Here is a 22,689-nt window from a genome sequence, read left to right on the forward strand (position 1 = left end):
TGACTTGCTTTGGATAATAAAATGTGAGCACATGAGCACAAATGACATGTGTCATTTCCTTGTGGAATCTTTAAGAAATAGCCCACAATTCTGGCCAGTTGTGGTGGCTCATGCCTGTAATCCCAGTCCTTTGGGAGGCCAAGGTGGGTGGATCAATTGAGCCCAGGAGCTCAAGACCAGCCTGAGCAACACAAAAAGACCCCATCTCAAAAAAGAAATTAAGAAAAAAAAAAGAAATAGTCCACACAATTTCATATTATTTTCTGTCTCTCTGCCATAGCAACCTGAAACATTTCAGATAACAGTTATTCTGTCAGTCTAGGGCCTAAAGGTAAGATGACCTGGATTTATATAGTGGATATGTAATACAAGTAAGGCATATATTCTTGTTTTCTTTCTTTTTTTTTAAAGCCAGGAGATTTAGGGATTGTTTGTTATTGGAGCATAACCTCATCCATCCTGACTAACATATTTCTTCATGGAACTGGAGGAAGATTAAATAATGTACCTAATAGGTAATGTGAATGGCACATGGCAAGTGCTAAGTAAATGTTTGTTCTTTCCCCTCTTACCAAGTTTCTCCGCTCCATGATTTTTCCCAGCCCACACTTACCAGCCCTGAGCTTTGCTACCCTTCAGAAAGTTGTTTTCAATTTGAGCAGAATGAGAATGAACTTTGTTTTAAGACCTTTAAAAGTATTCCCTAATACCCTTTAAGAAAATGGGAGAGCCCCTGAATGGAGCAGAGCTGGGAATTCCCACCATGGAAAGAGAACCTTCTCCCTGAAATTTACAAGAAGAAAAGAACTAAGGGTCTTCTCAAGGGAACCAGCCAGAAAGTAAAACCCACGACCTCTGAAAATTTCCAACCACAGATAATGCTCCACAATGCAGCAGCATCATGCTGCTATCACTTAACTGGAATCAGGATACAGGTATCTCATGGGGACACATTTCTGACTCTCTTCTAGCAGGTTATCTGTTTAGAGGGTGCTGCAGTCCTTGATCTGCTTAGTACCAGCTTTTCTGACATTTCAGCAGGAATGATGAAGAGGTTAGAGCTCGAGCCTGGGCTTCTTCCTTGCTGACTCCTTAAGACTCCCTTCCCTTCCTCCACAAGTTCCAGGCTTCAAGAATAGCTTCAAGGGTCAGAGAAGGGAAGTCAACAGGGCCACTGTTGCTGCTTTGGCCAAATCACTTAATCATTTAATAACCTAGTCAATTAGACCATCAACATAATACCTTTTTGGAGTGTTTACATCTACTGTGGAGATAAAAGCTCCTACCTAAAATTACTCTAGAAAACAACGTCTTCGAGTTTTACTCAAAGGGTAAATCATAATTGATCAATTTAGAAGATCGATTTTGAAAATTTTGAGAATAAGGGAAGGAAAAAGGAATGGAAAACAGATGAGATAGAGCTGAATAAAGCCTCCACTTTTGAAGTCAGTTCCAGAAATGAGAGGCAAGCAGGACAGCTCCCTTGGGAGAGGAGACATGCTGAAAGATGGCAAGGTACCAAGGAGAGCATTCATTCATGAGATTTGTACTTAGCTTTCATGGAGGCATGGGCACTGTGCTGGGCATGGAGGGACAATGGCAAGAAGACAGTGGTGGCCCTGGCCTTCTCAATGGGGGCAATGGCATTGCTATTTGGGGTCCATTTTTCATCATGCCAGACTGTTGTGTGCATTGCAGAATTTTAACATCCCTGCCCACCCCCAGCCACCAGATGCCAAAAGTGCCCCTTAGTAATTGTGATAACCAGAAAGATCTTCCCTATTTCCAAATGCCTCTGTAGGCATTGGACTGCCCCCAGTTGAGAACTACTGAACTTGAGCATGATAGTTGCTGTAAGTAACATAGAACACAGCTCTCAGAGGAGTGCAAAGAACCCCAGCCATGGTAGGAGGAGCCAAAGAGAAGCCTGCCCTGAGACCCTCTTCTCCCTGATGGCATGTGCTGTCTACATCTTTCCCTGACCTGTGGACTCTGAGTCCGAAGAAGACAGAGTCAGCTCTGAGCTGCTGTGGAGCACTCAAAAGTCACTGGATTTAACAGAGTGGTTTAGGGAGTGCATAGAATTATTTGAAGAAATAAGGAGAAACTATATGGGGTAGGCATTGGTTAGAAAGAACTCCCAGACATTCCTTGACAGTAAGCAAGTTGGCCTAGTACATGTTAATAGATGTAGAGCTGGGCCACAGCCCCACGAAAGGGGTGTACATGGCCAAAGACACGTCATTGCAGAGCTCATGTTATCTGACAACTTTGGAAACCTGGCACACAGTTTTGTCCACTCGAAGCCCTCTTCCTCATTTTTAGATTGCATGTGATTATTTGGGAGAAGAAGAAGGATGATGAGAAAAAGGGAAACTAACGTTTATTGAGCACGTAGCATGGCCAGCCAAAGTACTAAGTATGTCCAAGTATGTTATTAATATATCACAGATACACTGAGTGATTTGTGAGAAGGAGCAGAAGCTTGGGAGTCAGGCAGCCCCGGGTTTGAATTCTAGAACTGTGGCAATTAATCTCTAAGCCACAGTTTCCTCCTATGGAAAATGGGGATAAAAAACACTAATAACCCAACTTGCCTGGTTATTATAAGATTTCATAAAATAATAAATTAGAGCACCTCATACCAGAAAAAGACACTTAATAAATGGCAATTATACTAGTATTTGGTTTTCCTAACAACAGTGGTAAGAAGATATTCTCATGGTTCTACAGAGAAAGGAGGAAGACCTGAGACAAGATTAGGGCTGGGGATCTACAAATATAATAAAGAAAATCAATCATTTTATTTCAAGTTTCTTATTTATTTACTCCAGGTCCCTTCACCTGGGCTTTTTGAGGAAGAATTCCAGCATTTGCTATGACTCCGAATATTGAATATTGGCCCTGGAGAGCCCAGCTCTACTCTGTACTGGCCAAAACCACTGGGATGTTGGTGGTGGAGGAGTGTTCTAAGTCAAACGTTATGGACAGGAACAAATTAGAGAGTGTGCAAAGCAATGTGACCTACTGGTGAGGAGACATAAAACCATACCTTACTTAGATGGGCTGGAGTTCCCTAGTATGTTAATAAGGAAGAGTGTTGGAGACCTGGGTTCTTGATAGCTTATGTTTAAATACTTCAAAGAGCTGACACTTGAAAGAACTTGATTTGTTTCATTTGATCCCAGTGGGTAGACACGGGGCCAGTGAATATAGGTGACAGGGAAGCATATTAATGTCCCTTATTGTAACTATGCCTAGAAAGTTCTGTAAGGCAGAAAATGGGTCTACTTTAGTGTCTGTAGCATCAGCACAGGGCCTCCCCAACATGGAGTGCCAAGGAGCACTAGCTGCTATCATCACTATGACCTGTCATCTGATTACTGCCCAGTCTTGGAAAAAGCAGTGGAGTCTGAGAAACTGATTTTTTCTTCATTGGCCTATTTGCCAAATACCTTTGTTAAACAACAAACAACAACAACAACAACAACAACAAAAACAACCATGTCAGCCAGTGCTGAAACTCAGGACAGCTCATCTTTTAAAGTCAAGCAACAGGTTATTTTCTCCTATCTTCAAAACCTCACAAAAACAGAACAAAAGCAAAAACAACTGTTTCTATAAGGCTAGAAGGTTGTTTATGTAGTAAACCAAATAGCTATCCCTGGGATGATCTGAAAGTAAAATTTTAAGCTAGCTAACCATTGAGCCTGCTATGAAAGGTCATTCTAACTTCCTTTGACCTTCTTACAGCTGTGGTCCTCAGCATTCTGGTTTGTGGCAAGTAAGCATCGCTTCTCTTCTCCCATTTGGAGGGTCTAATGGCCTTGTTTCCTCTTATGGTTTTTAATGAGGAATAAAGCCTTTACTTCACATCAGTTCCAAGCCCAAATTCTTCCCACCTGATCCCTTAAATGCATGTTGTGATACATTTAGCAGATAAAGCAGATAAACCTGTAAAGTTTGCTGGGCCAGAAAATATAGAAACATCATTAGCTCTCTAGCTTGAGCTCACCGAAATGAATATTCCCCAAATGTAGCCTCTGAACAAAAGCAACTGTCCTAATTGCCTGCCTGTAACCAAGGAAATGTAATTAGGAAATTATATATATAGAACTGCCCTTATTCCTACTTCACATTTTCATTTACTCACTAATGCATTCCAAAAAAGTCTATTGAGCCCCAACTATGTGTCAAAAACAGTCTCAAGTATTCAGCAACAATAACATTTGCTGAGTATTTTCTGTGTGATAAGAATGTGCTAAAGACTTCATAGGCATTAACTCATGCGACCACCACAGCACCCTCTGAGGTAGGTACTACTGTTCTCCTTATCTTGTCAATGAGGAAACTAGGACACAAATAAGTTAAGCAAATTTCCCAAGGTCACACAGATAATAAAAGAAAGAATTAGAAGTTTTTTGGGAGATAGTTATTAGATGAAGAAAGAAATTAAACAATGATGATCAATACTTCCAAGCATTTTCTAGACTTTGATCAAGTATACAAACCTATTATAGGTAGCAATTGAAGAATAGAAATGTTCTTTGCTACCAGAAGACCTAGATTCTTCAAAACACACCTGCAACTTGTTAGTGAGCCCTAGCTTTGGTCTACTTCAGCAGATTCCAGACTTCTCAGATCAAGGACCTCTTGTAAGTTTAAAAAATAAACCCATTTTGCACATTACTAATAAGTTAGAAAAATACAAAATAAAAGCTATTTTGAATTCAGTAGCATTAAAAAATTTTTTTCTTTTTTTCTTGAGGCAGAGTCTTGCTCTGTTGCCCATGCTGGAGTTCAGTGGCATGATCTTGGCTCACTGCAACCTCCACCCTCTGGGTTCAGGCAAGTCCTCTGCCTCAGCCTCCCAAGTAGCTGGGATTATAGGCGTGAGCCACCACACCCAGCTTTTCTTTTCTTTTTTTTTTTTTTGTATTTTTAGTAGAGGTGGGGTTTCACCATATTGGCCAGGCCAGTCTCAGACTCCTGACCTTGTGATCTGCCCACCTCAGCCTCCCAAAGTGCTGGGATTACAGGTGTGAGCCACTATGCCCAGCCTTAAAATTTATATTTAATCAATGAGTGAGTTAATTACTGTAACATAACCATAACATATACTATAACATAAACAGAGGTCCGTATACTTCTAAACCATTATTTAGTGAGTCCAAAAACATTAAGCACTTGACATCTATGTCCAGACTTTGCAATAACTCTACATTCCCCTGAAGATCCATGGAGCTATATGACTTCAGCTGAATCCTTTACTCTCTCTGAGCTGTAGTTTCCTCATTTCTAAAGTAGGGATAATAAAAGCTGTTATTTCTTCAAAGGAGCTGAGAGAATTAATGTGAGACCAGCAAGAATCTGGAGGGCCTCTTGTCCTAGAGAGTACAACCATCGTTTAAAATACAGTTCCTGACAAATACAGTTCTGATGTAGTTAAGAAGAGCAGACAGACATGAAGAATTATTAAGCAGAGCAACCACTAAACTGAACTGTGCCTTCTAGAATCCAGTTCTAAAATGTGATCTGATCATGAAAAGGAGTCTGCTATCACCTTATACACACAGGGGAAATTCAGCTCCTTTAAAAGATGTCAGAGATTTTTTTTTTTTTTTTGGTGTCAGGAGGGCTACTATCCATGACTGAGACACTTGAAGTTACAGGGATTCACAGATAATTGTCTGGATTTAGATAAAACCCTTGCTTCTGCACTGAGACTGGAGTTGGGAAACAGGAGCGTGCACATATCATGGTAATTAGAGGTGTTTGCTTTGGTTTCGTTTGATATGAAGCAGCAACTCATTTTTGTTGAATGATTACCATGGCAAGGAGGTTATGCAATTGTCCCCATATTAGTATTTAATAATATTTTAATCTAAATGTAATTTAAGTCACATTTATCATGTAAATTGAAACTCACTGTAACTTAACTGGCTCTACCCCCTGCATAATGTCACAATCTTGTAGTTTTACAGCTTGCCTTCACATTTTCAGGATGAAATTGACTCCAGGGGATGGAATCTTGGAAGAAGTTTCTTGAAGAAATTTCCCTCATTGATATTGGCTTGTGGGGAGCAGAATTTACTCCAGCCTCTCCCTTTGGGTTGTTGCATGAAAAAATAGGCCATTTCATCACTGCCAGGGCTCCCAGTTCACAGTGGTAATGAATATACAACTTGTTAACTAACTTACATGCCTTTCTTTTCCCCACTCCCAGGAAAGCTCCGGTCCCATGAGTAGGGGAGTTCAGATTAATAATTAAAAGGGCTAACCGTTTATTGAATATTACTAATTACATGAATTATCACTCTTAATTCCTACCCAAAGAGGGGATGCTATTTTATACCTGTCATACAGATGAAGAAACCGCACAGGTGAACTCCCCATGGTCATGTTGCTAGCAAGCAAGGTGGCTGGGGTTTCATCTCAAGCAGCTGCCCCTAGGATGTGGTTGTAACTGCTCCCGTATACTGTCTTGTGTGTTTGCTCCTAGCTTCCTAGGCTGCCGTTTCACCGTGGTTGACATATTTTACGTATTTGACAAGAGAACATGGCCCCAATAAACTGAGAGGCAACTGAATGAAAAGGAACAAAGCCTTTGGTTGTGATTTTATATGTGGCATTTGGTGACATGCTGGCAGGGAAAGAACGAGAGGAATGTCGGCAGGCGAGAGATGCTCATCCTTAAAGAAATTCTCAGGCCGGGCGCGGTGGCTCACGCTTGTAATCCCAGCACTTTGGGAGGCCGAGGCGGGTGGATCACGAGGTCAGGAGATGGAGACCACGCTGAAACCCCGTCTCTACTAAAAATACAAAAAATTAGCCGGGCGTGGTGGCGGGCGCCTGTAGTCCCAGCTACTCAAGAGAGGCTGAGGCAGGAGAATGGCGTGAACCCGGGAGGCGGAGCTTGCAGTGAGCTGAGATTGCGCCACTGCACTCCAGCCTGGGTGACAGAGCGAGACTCCGTCTCAAAAAAAAAAAAAGAAATTCTCAGAGCATGGTACTTAAAATCAGAAGTATCTTTAAAGATCAACTTTACAGATAAGAAAACAAAGCCTCAGACATTTGCCCACTATAAAAGAGCTGGTATGGCTGACCTGGGTCTCAACCACCCCACCCCATCCTGGTACAAAAAGGAAATACAGTTAAATGTTTCCTTACATCCCTGTCTTCCAGCCATCCTATTCCCCTGTCCAAAGGCAAATTCTATTAGCCAGTCTATTGTATCTTTCTGGAGATATTCTATACATATGAAAAATACACATTTTTTTTTTAACAAAAATGACAGCACTCTATAGAATTAAAGTACCTTGGCCTTTTTACTTAACTATACAGGTTGGAGATAGCTCCCTTATCAGAACTTATAAAGCTGCCTCATTTTTTTTCAAGTTAAACAGCTTTATTGAGGTATAATTTACACGATATACAATTCTTGTGTTTTAAAATATGCAGTGTGATGTGTTTTAGAAAATTTATACAGTTGTGCAACCATCAAAAAATCCAATTTTGGAATAATTTCATCACTCCAGTAAGTTCCATTATGTCCATTAGCAGCCGATCTTGCTGCCATCCCCGGGCCCAGGAAACCACCAATCTACTTTCTGTCTCTATAGTTTTGTGCTTTTAGAAATTTCTTATAAACAAAATCATTCAATATTTACTGTGTGTCTGGCTCCTTTAGTAATACTGTGTCTGGCTTCTTTCTCTCAGTGTGATGATTTTGAGATTCATCCATTGTTTCATATGTCAATAGTTCCTTTTTATTGTTGAGTAGTATTCCAGTGCATGGATAAACCAGCTTTTGCTTATCCACTCACCAACTTATGAGCCTTTGGACTGTTTCCAATTGGGGGCATTATGAATAATGCTGCAGTGAACATTGCGTGCAAGTCTTCATGCGAACATATGAGTTCAGTTTTTGAGGGTAGTTACCCAGGAGTAAAATGGCTGGGTTGCATGGTAAGCATATATTCAACTATTTAAGAAACTACCAAACTGTTTTGCAAAGAGGCAGTACCCTTTTACATTCCTACCAGCAACATGTGGGAATTTCAGTTTCTCCATGTCCTTACCAACACCTAATATTTTCCATCTTTTTGGTTTTAGACATTTTGCTGGGTGTGTAGTGATATCTCATCATGGTTTTAGTTTGCATTTTCATAATCTAACAATATTGTGTATCTTTGATGTGCTGATTTGCCATTTCTATATCTTTTTTAAGTATTTATTCAAAATTTGTGTCCATTTTTAAATTGGGTTGTTTGCCTTATTTTAAGAGTTTTAAAATATGTATAAAACAAGTCCTTTATCAGATATTCTTAAAACAAGTCCTTTATCAGATATATATTTCACAAATATTTTCTCCTAATTTGTTGCTTGTCTTTTTAGTTTTATAATGGTATCTTTTTCTTGAAGAGCAAAAGTCTTTAATTTTGATAAAGTCCAATTTATCAATGTTTTCATGTATTTCATGTTTTGCATCATAACTAAGGAATCTTTGCCTAAGCCAAAGTTACAAAGATTTTCTCCTGTGTTTCCCTATAGAAATGTTATAGTTCTAACTCTTACATTCAGGCCTATGATCTACTCCAAGTTAATATATGTGTATAGTATGAGATAAGGGCCAAAGTTCATTTTTTCTTTTGTTATAGATATGGAATTCTTTCAGTACCATTTGTTTAAAAGACTATTTTCTCCTCATTGACACCTTTGTCAAATCAATTGAACATATACCGAGAGTCCATTTCTGGACTCTATTATGTTCCCTCATTTGGTAGGTCTGCACAATATTCCATTGTACAGACGCCCTGTACTAATTTAACCAGTCTGTTATTAATGGACAATTGTGCTATTTCTAATTATTTTCTGTCCAAATAATGCTGTGGCAGATACATTGCATTGTAGGTATGTATTTTTACATCTTATTTATATAGGATAAATTCAAGAGGAGTCAATGTTACATTTTGATAGACATTTACAAATTGCTCTCTGTAGATGTTCCGCTAATTCAGTTACACCAGAAATATCTGAGAGCTTTCTCCAGAACCCCAGAGACAAGTGTGTTAACAAATGTTTCATCTTTGCCGATCAAGTAAATAAAAATTTGTATCTCATAGTTTTAATTTGCATATTCTTATTATGAATTTAAATATCTTTGATTTTGTGCATGTTTATGAGCCAACTATATTTCATTTTATATGAAGTATGTGTTTCATGTCATTTGCTCATTTTTCTGTTTATACTAAGCTCTTTGTGATACAAGTTGCAAATGCTTCCTCCGTTTTTTGTTTGTCTTTTGACTTTGTTTATTGAGTTTTGGCCTTGCAGAAGCTTTTTATTGTAATGCAATAAAATGCATGATAAATGTTAAGGCTTCTGCGTAAAACTAGAAAGGCCCTTCGTACTCTGCGATTCGAAAAAAAACTCTACAGTTTTTATGTTTTCTTTGTTTTATTTAAGACTTTTTAAAGGAAAATTTTAAGTTCACAGTATATTTTTATTTTTAACATTTTAAGTCTTTGATCTATCTGGAATTTATTTTAATTTAAAAAATCAAGTAGGAATATAAGTTTATTTTTTTCCCAAATAGCTACCCAGTTGTCCCAATCTCATTAATTACATAATACAACTTTCTCCACTGATATACTTGTTATTTTTATCATGTACTAAATTGCCATATGCATTTTAGTTCACTGATCTGCCATCCATTCGTGTGTCAGTACACACACTCAATCCTCTATTCTCTGACTCCAAGTAGCATTCTTTCCTGCTTTACTCACATTCTCAAAACAACACACAGTCAGTGAATGAAGTGCTTTATGAATTGCTTGTAGTAACACTTAAATCTTCTCTCATTTTCTCCCTGCCCCCACTAGCTAACAATATTGAAACTCTTTTTAACATCACTAAGAAAAATATAATTAGGACAGTAAATCTGTTTGGAAGTTTAAGAGATTGAACATCAGATACTACATTCTTGAGTCAAACAATTTGGGGCTAACCCATTGGCTCATAATCTTTTATAAGAACCAATGATTTTGGGTAGGCAGTGTGTGTATGTATACACAAGTGTAAGGTATATGTACCATGTACATAGCGATAGCACTTCGGCAAACCACTACCCCTCCCAAAATATCCATATTGCTTGAAGAGCAAATACATTTGGCATTTTATGTCCTAATCCTTCTGAAATGGGATTTTCTCACCATTAAATGTCCTTCCCAACTGCATGTATTAAAGATGTGATGCTGAAATTTCTCTCCTAGGAGACTCAAGGGGGAAAAGAGCCAATGTCAGTCATTCTAAATAGTGGGATATGTCTGAACATATGGAGGATGTGAAGACACATGGAATGGGACTGCCTTCTGCAAAATGATGCAGTTTTGAGCAGAACTTTGTTACCCACAAAACCGGTGTCTCTATTCCTTCACAAACATCCCCATTTAGATCTGGGGCCCAGGCTGCCACCAGAAGAACTCTGTGACCCTGGAGACTTCTCCCCAGCCAGAGACAGGTGGTTGTGCCATGAAATCCCTGGGTGCTAGGAGGGCTGCAGACCATGTTGGAGGAGACGCCTGCTTGCCTGCTGCATCACTGAATGTTTCCTGAATATCAAGAAAGACGATGCTGGGAATAGACCCTCCTTCCTCAGATCTCTGAAAAGCCAGGTAGGAGGTGAGATTCTGGATATGCCTGCCAGCAACCTTTCACAACTTTTCACATATTCCTCACCCTAAGAATTCAAATTCTAGCACTTCAGGGAAGCCGCCTTGTTTTTTTTTTTTTTTTTTTTTTTTTTTTTGAGACGCAGTCTCGCTCTGTCGCCAACCCCGCCTTTATAGATTAAGCATAGAACTCTTTGGTACCCTAAAAATGTTCAATATATACATTTTTTAGGATAATGCTAGAAGACCCTTCTTTGTACTTAAAAAAGAAAAAACACAATTGAAAAAGTTCTCTGGAAGTAGGGGTGAGAGGAGGAAATTCCACCGTGCTGTGGGAAAGAAAATGCCTGAACTAGAAAAACAGCAAGAAACAAGTGGTGGACACTATGGAGGTAGGTGTTCCATCAAACAGCACTGAAAACCTGAAATTCCTCATCTCCCTGAACTTTCCATGGAAGGTGGCCAGAGGGCCTCAGTCACGGGAGAGATGCCATGGGCTCCATCCAGGCAGAGGCCCCATTTTGTCCAGGCTTCAGCGAACCAGAGGCGATTCCGGTCCTCTCCCTCGCTCTCTTCCGGCACTGCTTCCTTCCCCCACCCCTCCAACAATAGTCTCCTCTTGATTTCTGTTCCAAGAGAGAACGGTGAGTCCCCAGTGCAAAGGAAACTCTAAGGATTCTTTCCACAGAGTTTTCTCACTGGGAAGAGGGAGGCGTGTGGACTGGCGTCTCCTCTTTGGCTGTGATGCTGGAGAAGCGGGTCCTCCCTTTCTCCCTGAGGAAGACACAGGGCAGACAGCAAGATTTCTCGTCCTTATTCTCACGCATTCAAAGGAAGAAATCGGCAGAGTACCTTTTCTTCCTGGAAGAACTCTGCGGTGCCTTAATGCGTGCACTATGGTTTTAAATGTTTTTTTCAAGCTACTGAAAAAAGCTAAACTATTTTTTAGGGTAATCTCCCTGAAATACTCATCACTACCCTCCCTGGGAGCTTCCTTACCCTGAGCCAGTAGCTTGAATAATAAGCAGAGCCCTGGTCCCCTCTTTAGCTTTGTTAGATCTGGGGAAGGGCCTAGAAATCTGCCCCAGGTAACTCTGATGATTGGTGCTCAGAAAGCACCTGAAAATAATACCCTCGACCTTTCCTCTCTGAGAGTGCTAGGATCCCATGATATGGAGTTAACTTCATGGGAGAGATCACAGAAATCATGCCTGCTGTTGCTCAGAGCTGAATAGATTGGAGACTTGTCCAGTAATGCCACTATTTAATAGGGAGGAATGTTGTCTTGGACAAGGTCAAAGTTAACAAATGGCTTTGTAACTCCTTGGAATAGGGTCCTATATTCCCTGATCAATCTGTGTGCAACAATTCAAAACCATAAGGCAGTGCTGCTCAGACTTGAATGTGCAACTGGTCACTTGGAGATCTTGTTAAAATGCTGATTCTGATTCAGTAGATGTGCGGTGGAGCTGGGATTGATTCTGCATTTCTAACAAGCTTCTAGGTGGTGCCATGGTGTTGGTCTTTGGACTCCATTTGACGGCTACTACCTTAAAGGATACATATTTGTTTTAAAGAAATTATTAGCTACAGATGACACTTTTTCCTTACTAAGGAACCTGAAAACAAGCAACATTAATTTACTGACGTTGAGCAAATCATGTACTTTCTGTAGTTTATCTGTTAAACAAGGTGCCTTTCTTCAGCTCTAAGATGAGGAGAATAAGGCACATACTTGAGAATGGGGTAAGTGAAATGAAGTATCTAAAGTTCTGAGGAGGCCCCAAATCTAGTAATGACTCCTCCATAATTGTTGGCACTGGTGGTGGCAGTGCCGTTGTTGGTAAATCACTCTCCCATTTAGTATCAGTGGCCATCACAGAATGAGGTCAGGGTGGGGCCATAATCTATCAAAGGAATATAGGAGAATTGTCCAGAATTCTCTTTGTGTGCCCTGGTACTTGACACTAAAGAGAGATTCTATCCATGTTAATAGAGAGAGCCTTTTCAGTTTCTACTCCAATTAACAGACACCTAGAACCCCAATGTTGTTAAATGTAAAAAGCATCATCCAAAATCCCAACTTTTGTCATTAGGTGTTTAGATTTGCCACTTTAAATTTGCCAAATAAGTATAAAACTGACTGGATCCAGTGGTTTTGTCTTTCTTCAATTGCCTCGAATTAAAGAAAGGAAAGGGCATTGTGCTCAACAAGGATATCACATTTCTCTCCCTGAATTTACCCCATGGTGTTTTGTCAATTCAGCCCAAGTGGCATTCCTTTAGCTTGGAATCACAGCCTTTGCCTATAACAAACCAGAGAGCTGAACATTTCCTACAAGGCTGGATCCTGGCTCACAGCTCTTTTAGTCAAGGAAAAACAAATGACCGTTGTCTGTCTCGCCAAAAACAATTTGCAAACCCATCATCTGCCCAGAAAATAAATGGAAAATAAAATGCAACAGCAGTCTTTTCTGTGTATCTATCTGATAAATGTTGATTTCCCATGAACAAATGGGTGGGGGTGCTTGCCAAGATGACATTTTAATACACATGTAGCAGCCCCATGCACACAACAGCAGAACAAGCCCACATAATTCCAGTCAATTCAGGTGAAGGATAAATCCATCAAGCTGGCAGTTTGGCATTGTCTAGACTCCAAAAAAGTTTGACTAACTTTTTTTTTTCAAATTAATGGCTTCATTTGGCATTGTATAAAGATAGCATCTTTCATTCTACAGCCCACTGATTCATTAACTCATCTATTTAACAAATATTTATTGTGCATCTATGACAGGCTCTGTGCTATTGTAGGCCATGGGCAGATAGCAGTGGACAAAACAAAGTCCCTGTCCTCATGGTGCTTCCTTTCTCGTGAACTTATGTATCACACATAACGCTGGATGAAGACATGTTCTTATTCTTTTATGTAAAACCATTGTTTTATGTAAATGTATTTGGTTTTTGAATAGTCTAAAAGAACAGCCATCATTAGGCTAGTTGTTTCTGAGGGTGGACATTAAAATTATTTGCTGTCTCTATGTTCCTGTCAGAGGGAGATCTGTGTCCATTGCTGCTTTATTTCATTATCCATATAAACATAGAAGGAAAAAAAATGAGTGATTTAGGCAAAAACTCAATCAGGAGAATTAGAACAACTTTTTCTATAAGGTTTATATTTTCCTTATAATTGAAGCATACAATATGACCTGTGAATGCTGATTTTTCAAACACCATTATCAATCTTTTTGCCTTTCTACATCACCATTAAATTAGGGACAAGGATCTAACTTGTAAAATAGGCTCATCACAGCACACGTTGTAAAAAAATAAGAAACAAAACCTTATGAGATAGAATCTACTAATATTTTTTAAAGGGAATAGAAAAAGCTTAGTATCTGTGTTTTTCTTAATTAACAAATACATGCTCAATCTAAGATGCAAATAATATAGAAATGGATAAATCAAAAAGTGCTATTCTGCCGGGCGCAGTAGCTCATGCCTGTAATCCCAGCATTTTGGGAGGCCAAGGCAGGTGGATCACTTGAGGTCAGGAGTTCGAGACCAGTGTGACCAACATGGCGAATCCCTGTCTCTACTAAAAATACAAAAAATTAGCCAGGCGTAGTGGTGGGCAGCTGTAATCCCAGCTACTCGGGAAGCTGAGACAGGAGAATCGCTTGAACCTGGGACCCAGAGTTTGCAGTGAGCCGAGATTGTGCCACTGTACTCCAGCCTGGGTGACAGAGCCTGACTCTGTCTCAAAAAACAAAAAAAAAGTGCTATTTATATTGATTTATAATGTTTACAGATCTAAGCAATTGATCTTGTGATTTACATATGGTTCTAGAACACTGATCATTATCATCAGATTGCTCAACTGGCTAGGACATTCCTTATTCCATAATACTAACAGCTTCTAAAATAATATTTGATATACTCAGAACTGCCTTCTAGAGAGAACATCCAGTGCTGAATAGGAATTCCAGTTAAAAGCATGGCTCTTAAAACGAGCATTTACAGTTAAGGTTAATGCCACCCAGAAGAAGACGGAGCAAGCCACTGACCTTCTGTTTTAGAGAATCACAGCATGTCAGCAAAGAGTCTCATAGATCATCCCATGAAGTGGGCAGGGCAGGAGGAGACTATAAACAAGCCCCCAGGTGAATTCTAACACACACACACCCCTCAAAAATTACTTATTTATCCCATTTTGTCATTTCACAGATGAGAAAATTGAGATCCAAGCAAGTAAAGAAACCTGTCAAGTCATGCATATAGGAAATGCAGAGATTGGATGAGAACAGCAGTGTTCTGATTCCCAGTCTGGTCTTTTTCTACTCCACCAAGCCACATGAGAGGGCACCTTTTGCACATTAGTGCAGAACAACTCAGCTTCGATTTGTCCCTAAGGTTAAGTGTCCAAACACGTCTCTGTTGTTTCACAAGCTCTCAGTCTAACAAAAGGACCTGAATGGCTTTGGTTATTGGTGGTAGATTTTTTGTTATTCTTGCTGTTGTGTGTTTTGCTTTTGGAAAGTGGAGAGAAATTTAACTAAGACCTAAGTAAAAGTATCATTATTACTTGACAAACTAACGGTGATATAGGCTTTAAAGTTTAGAGTGAAAGAAAAATAGCAGTTGGATCAATCGGGCACCACACACACACATGCACACATGCACACACGCACGCACACACACATACGCGCACACACACACACGTGCACACACACACGCACACCCATGGTGATATATAGTGTTCTATTTCTCTGTGTGAAGGTGAGTGGCTCACTGTTAGAATGTTTGAGGAGAGAGAACCCCAAGTGTGCTCAGCCCTGGGCAGGAGGAGAATGTGTCACTTTAAGTCCTTTCCTCTTTAGCTGAGTCATGGTACAACCACGATGGTCTCCAAAAAAAGTGTCTCCAGCCCTCCACAACCAGGGAAAAGGTCACCAATAACACAGAGCTCAAGCAGTTGGGGAAGTGGGTGAAAGGGAGAATAAAATGTCTACAATATAACCGAACTCTCTTCGCACATTCATCTAAGTTGAAAACTTTTATCCCAAGACAAACTTTCCCCTGCATTGAGCTGTGTTGAATACAGCTGCATTCAGTGAAGCTAAATCTGCCATTTCTGCCATTCGTGAATATGAATATCAATACATTAAGCTCTACACTCTTTTATAAGAATTTAGAGTTCAGAATATCTTCACTCAATGTGTGCCCAACTCTAAAGCTATCAGGAATAATATCTGCTCTGATAGATCCTTGGTGTAGTATTAAGCAAGAATAATGACACAAATTATAGGAGACTCATTCTATTCTCTGTATTAACAAAATACAGTACTCTTCAGTGTTAATATATGACCCTTAAAAAATATATAACTGACACTGATTGACTCCTACTACTTGCCAAACATTATGTTAAGTGTTTTATGCCAATAGTTGTATTTAATTCTCACAACTCCATTATGTTGATGCAATTTTACATTTGGGGACACTGAGATTTAGAGCAGTTAAGTACCTGCTCCGAGGCCCATAAACAGTAGGCAACGAAGCTGAAATTCAAACCCAAATTAGTATAACAACAGAGCCTGTGCTCTGCTCACTCTAATTTCACTCACATCCCAGCACACGGATCTGCAGGACACACATCCTAACATAATTTTAAATGTGTATAAGAAATTGTAATTTAGTTATGTGTACAGTTTTGGCAGAAATTAACGAATAAAATATTGTGTGTCTCAAATTCTGGATCACTTCAAACTGGAATTCCCCCAATGATATCACAAAAGAGCCTCTGATGACCCCCAAAGAATCACACACTGGAAGTTTCCACAAATGCCAACTCACTCTTTGGAGTTGAGTGAGTAAAGATAGATTGAGTGGCAGTGACTTAGACTAAACTAGTCGATGGCTTTTATTCTTCAGGTAGCTAAAATTCATTTCCCCCAGTATCCAAGAAATATTTTCACAGCAATGACTGAACAACTTAAATGGAAATATTGAATACACTTTTTTCTTTAAAAGAAAACTGCGTATCCTCAGCTTCTTAATCTCAAGCCATAGTCATGCTAGCAGTGGGGCTGTTTTCTGAGCCACTGGCCTACCCACCTTGTGCTTTCCTTGTCTTTAATTTAATTGCCTTCCTTGTCTTTAACAAATGACTCTGCTGTCATTTGTTTCCTATTGTGTTGCATCTGATGCTTTTACTCAGTAAACCTAGAATGTGTTCTGTGATGTTGTTTTAGTTGAGCACAAAATTCAATACATTATCTAGAGAAATGAAACTGAAAGGAGCAAGTCAAGCTCGCAGACCCGTTTTTTCTTCTGGGGCCAAAATTGCTGATAAATGATGCAATAATGCCTTCGACAATCTATTCCAGCTACCTTTTGATCTGAAGATCTATGGAAATGGAGTAGTTAGGGGAGGTGGTAGGGTAGCTGTAAAACATTTTCAATTGTTATTAGAATAATTTTGCATCCGCAAGCTGGCAAACGCTATTCACGTCTCTTTACATTGCTCATTTTATGGTGCTCCTAAAGAAAATCCTTGAAAAAAGGAGAAGAAAAAAGAGGTCTGACTAATGGAACAAAAGCTACATCACAGTTTAGTTCTATCATGTTTTCTCATCCTTAGTAAGATGATGGTTCAATTTTGAATAAAGATTAATTACTTGAATGTGGTTAAAGCATAGTCTAACCAAATTAATTTTTTAAATGAGAGTCCAGCTATTTTTATCTTATTCTTCACATCCCAGGTGATTTCAATCAGTAAATTTCATAGCAGTGAATATTTTTAAAAAGTATGCATGGCCATTGGCTTTTACCCATTCGGCATCTGTCTGAATTAAAGTATTAATATTGGGAACCATAACGAGTCTCTCAGAGTGACCTTGCTGACCTATTTTTGACAACATGATTTTGGCTCCCTCATGGCTTGCAATGATGGGTCCTGGTAACATTATCCTTTATGACAAATTTAATTGAAGCAAGTTAGACTTTTAAAAACTAGTTGTGTATATTAGCTTGACTAGCTTGCTACGCCCTGTTTGGTGCTTGGAAAACCAGGCACTGGGTGAATGTTTTTCAGTTGCGTCTGTAACTTAGTTTTTCCCTCCTACTGACACAAACGATCCATCTTAATCCTCCCATTCTAGCTGCATATTGTTTTCCAAAACTAAAGCTATATGCCCCAAAACCTTTGCCTTCTGTCATGTGGCAGATGACATCTTCCACTGACAGTGAATAATAAATTTACACTCAACCCGCATGGGGAACCTGAACACATAAGCTCCCCACATGCAGAACTATTTCCAAGTGACATTCCCTTCTCTCTTTCCCTTCTACTTCAGTGATGCAGAATAACCATCATATAACAATTAACAATCCTCCTTTAGGGGGATGCTGAATGGAAAGGAAAGAACAGGAGAAGGGCACCTCAATCCAGGTAACGTGTTAACAAAAACCCCAGAGCAAACCACAGTCCTTAACAGACACCCTGATAAGGTTCCCAGGACACAGTACTGAGGAAGAGCAAATTCTCCAGTGGGACACATCTCACACGCCAGTGGCTCCTGGTTCACCCAGCCACATGATCTGTGCCAAAATTCAGATTTAACACAGTGTCCTCTTTAGTCCCGATGTAATTCTATTTCTAGTTTTGCCAGCCTTAGCTCTGCAAAGCATCAGTATTCTCTTACCAAAAAAAAGTATTAGCTTAAATTCTGGGCCATCTATCACTCATACCCTTTGGTTAAGGACTACTCCCAGTAAGGTATTTTCTGTTGAAGATGCCCACAGCAGTATCCACCCAGGAACCTTGAAATGGAAGCAGAAATGATTGCATGGATAACTTACCAGCTCCTGAGGTCTGAATGGCTGCAGCAGCCCCACTCCTTTACCTGATCCCTGCTCTCTCTGTCTCTCTCCCTCTCTCTCTCCCTCTTTCTCTTGTGTACAGATTGCAGGGAACTTAAAGAACTCGCAGGGACAGTGTTTCGAATGACTTAAGAAAGAGAACAGGAACAATACTTCGTTCTCTTTTTCTCAGATGAGTACCTTCGGGAAGAAGGAAGGAAGGGAGGGGAGAGGGAGGAAGTCAACAACCCTTTGCTTTCCTGAAAAAAAATAAGGAAACAGAAGATAGACATCTCATTTTCTCTTAAACAAAATGTTGGAAGGGGCAAAAACAAAAAAATCTTTAAAAAAAGGAATTCCTCAAATATGCTCTCTGCCCTGGGAGCTTTAAAGAGATGAAACGCCTTAGTGGCCTGTCCTGTCCAAACAAACGGTGTTCCAGACAGGCAGGCTCTCCTGAGCCTGCAGCCTCTGGTATCTGGTTTGCAGAACTGACACAGCCGAAAGGGAACAAATCATGTCATGTCGACTTAGAGCAAGGGAGAGCTCGGCCTGCTGTGCTAACTGAGGTGAACCTGCAGCCTGTAAGACAGTGTTGGGGCTGGTCAGCCAGGACTCCTGGCCTTTCCTAGGCCCTTTGAAACACCAACATTGCTGCAATTCCTCGCTGACTCTAGATCCTTAGAGTTTTTCCAGGATCAAATAGCAGATTTATGCCCACCGAACTTCATACAGTGGACCCAATCCAGCTTCCATCACTGATGGACGAAAAAGGAAAAGAAGCAACTAACCACAACTGCTGCCGGCCACGGTTATCTCAGATTTGTTGTTTATATTATTCTATCCTCTACATTCCTAAGGCGACTTGGATTTAATCACCTCTGGAAAACTGGAAGGAGATTTCTAATTTGTTTTTAAACTACTGCGAAGCAGCATAGGGTTTAGACAAATCAGCCCCGGTGTTTGAAAAAAGATGGGGGAGGCAGGAGCAGATAAAATGGAGGGAGTACACTTTATCAAGGTAGAAGACTTGGGGCTTCAGCAGGGAGGCATGAGCTCGCCTAGGCTTAGTTGCACTTAGGAATAAGCTCGGTTTTAACTTCTCTGATTTGTGTTATGTCTCTTGTGTCCCTCATTCATCTGGTTAGGACCATTTTCACTGTGAACAGGAACTAGCAGTTATGTAGACCTTTGTGGCAGCAAAAGAAAAACCAGCCTTACACTACTTCCTCATTTCACCCAATTGTGAAAAAAATGGGGTGGACAGATACACCTGATTGCAAAGAGCCATGAAAGTGAGTTCAGGGGAAGAATGATTCTGATTCAGTGACCCTGTAAGATTTTGATTGAGTCCTTATTGGCCTATAGGATTATATTTTTATTCGGACAGATATTTTTCTATCATCTATCTATCTATCTATCCATCATCTATCTATCTATGATCTATCTATCTATCTATCTATCATTATCTATCTATCTAATCTATCCATACATCTATCTATCTCTCTGTCTATCTAGTTATCTGAATATGTGTGCATGTATCAGAGAGAGACATGAAGATTTTGTTACTCGGTAGATGTGCACAAGCCAGGGCAGAGTCCCATTCCTTGTATCCGCCACAGCACCAACACTGGCACACCCCACGGCACTGGAGTTCTGGCCTGGGTAACCCAGCCTCACCAACAGTGGGGAACACGGATGACCAGAGACAGTCTCTGTGGTTTGCTTAGAGCCACACGTCAACACGTTCCCATCCCCTGATCCCGGCTCTCGGGCTCTTTGCCCTCTGCTGGCCTTCCTCTGCATCCTGCCTTTGTAGAAATGGGAAGGGAAATGAAAATGAAAATCTGAGAAAGCCAGGGAAGGGCATGAGAGAATGGAGCAGAAAGCCCTAGGAATGGAGTCTTTTAAAGGGGCAGCAACACTGGGGCAAACCTTTGAGTAACCGGAGGTGAAACAAGCAGGCAGCTGAAATTCACAATAAAAAAGCAGACGTCCTTGGGAGTGAGGAGAAGCAATAGGGAGGGGGCGAGGTGTCAGGGGCATCAGCAGCAGAGGAAAGGAGGGATCCAAGGAATAAGACGCTCAGGGTACCAACTCCTCACAGGCAGGAAACGGCCTCTGATCACTTGAAGAATCCATTGCAGCTACACACAGGCCTTCCCATATTTTTATTCCTCTTTGCACCCTCAAGGCAAGGCCAGGGCTGAACCCCAGGAGTCCAGGGAGAATCCAAAGGATTTCCCTTTTAAGTCTGCAGAATGTGGGGACTGTCACGTTGAGGCCGTGTTGTTGTCTCCAGGCCAGCTGACCCGCCCAGACAGCCTGGATGGGGACATGTGCCAGGCTGCACGGCTTTGACTGAATGGGGCAGTATCCAGTCGGGATCTGACATCATCCCCACAGCCAGCCAGGGGACTCTCAAGGCTGCCTTGTGCCAAGCTGCTCCATGCTCACACCGTGTTGCAACCCTGCCTGTGAAATTCACAGAAAAGGCTTTTCCCTCTTTCCTTGTGCTGCCAATCACCTGAACAGTCACCCTCTAAAACTTGTGAAACCACCCACTGGGTGTCAGGAGCAGAAATTCCTAACCCTCCCATTAGGTTTGGCAGGAGAGGTTTCTGATCAGGCCACTGGAGCTCTAACTCTGTCCTGGCCTATCTGGATCCTGACTGAACATGAAGGATCCAACTGAGACGCATGACTAGGAATGGCATACGGCCTTGGCTCTCACCCCTCCGGAAAGCCCCATGTTGCACAGCGTATCATAGAGATCACTTGAGTAGAGAGAGGAGCTGCCTACCCCTGGGACTAGATAGGAGGACAGGAGAGAAACGAAGGTGAAGACAATGCTGTGACCCCAACCCTCAGAACCAGCACCACAGAAATAGGAGCTCTACTCAAAATGGCATCCTGCCTCTGAAGCATCCTAATTTGTATGGCACCAGCTTCCAGTGACACAGACTCTGGGGGTCATCTATTGACTCCCAGACTAACTTGACTTCAGGTCATGGAGGTAGCAGGGTAGGAGAGGATGGAGAAAGGTTTGGAATAGAACATATTCTTCAGAAAAGTATACAAAACGTAAGTGTCCCGGTCAGGGAACTTCACAAAAGGAACATATCTGAGTAGCCAGCCCTCAGATTAAGAAACAGGACCGAGACCCCCCAAGCCCCTCCTGTCACTACCTCCTCTCAGGTGCTCTGACTGCCAGCACCTGACATGGATGCACATTACCTGGTTTTGAATGTACGTGAAAATGGCATTGGCTTGCACTTCATTTGGTTTCTTTATCTCGATAGTATATTCATGGGATTTGTCCCTATTGTCGAGTGTAGCTGTGGCTCATTCACTCTCATTGCTGGATAGGGTTTCATTCTGTAAATATACCACCATTTATATGTCTGTTCTACATAAGACAGACATTGGATTGTTTCTAGTTTGGAGCCATTACAAATGGGCTGCCAGGAATATTCCTGTCCCTGCCAGATGTCTTTTTAGAAGCCTGATGCAGGACTCATCTCTCTCCAGGAAGAATGGCCACTCCAGTGACTCAGTGTTTCTGTTTGGTATCCTTTGGCACCCACTTCCTCTCAAAGGGGATGCATAGCATAGATTTAAAAAAAGAAATCAAATGACTTTGATTTGAGGACATGGCCATGCCTTTGGAGACACTGGCAGAGTTCCTGAGGCACTTGGGCACTGGTTGGGAGCCACTGTTCTCACTTCCTGCAGTAACCTGGAGATGCTAGTTCCTGCTGCTCTGAGTCACGCTCCAGCGGCTCCCCATCTCCACTACAGATTCGATGGAAAATGTGTCTCTCCTCCCCGCTCCGGGCTTCTCACGAACATGCCGAGTTTTGTTATATGAAAGTGCAGGAGGGATGGCGCAGTCCCCGGCCTGAAACTGCTTTGAAACTTCCTTTGTTTCTTTGATTTATTGTCTTCAACTTGCCAAACCCCAAAAGCCTCCAAGTCCCAACTCTCAAAAATGTGAGAATGTTCATTTCTTTTTTCCTTTTAAGTTTTTTTTTTAGCATGAAAAGATGATATGAAGGATTCATTTAAACAAGTTATTGAAGAAAGTCTATTTTATTCATCCAGTTTTTTCATATGACAAGTGGGGATAAGAACACATCTATTTTGTACAGTATTT

At 40.9% G+C, this 22,689-nt stretch overlaps 1 protein-coding gene across 1 annotated transcript in view; it reads right to left on the reverse strand.

Annotated features, from left to right (window-relative positions):
* ZNF366 (zinc finger protein 366) overlaps positions 1 to 18,705 on the reverse strand; it is a 67,427-nt gene extending 48,722 nt beyond the window's left edge. Inside the window, exon 1 of the mRNA XM_003266046.3 lies at positions 18,534 to 18,705. The gene's annotated coding sequence lies outside the window, so the exon portion shown is untranslated. The remainder of the gene's footprint in view (positions 1 to 18,533) is intronic.
* Positions 18,706 to 22,689: the final 3,984 nt, after the last annotated feature.

The sequence above is a fragment of the Nomascus leucogenys genome, chromosome 18 (assembly GCF_006542625.1).
Source record: "Nomascus leucogenys isolate Asia chromosome 18, Asia_NLE_v1, whole genome shotgun sequence".
Taxonomy (NCBI): Eukaryota; Metazoa; Chordata; class Mammalia; order Primates; family Hylobatidae; genus Nomascus; species Nomascus leucogenys.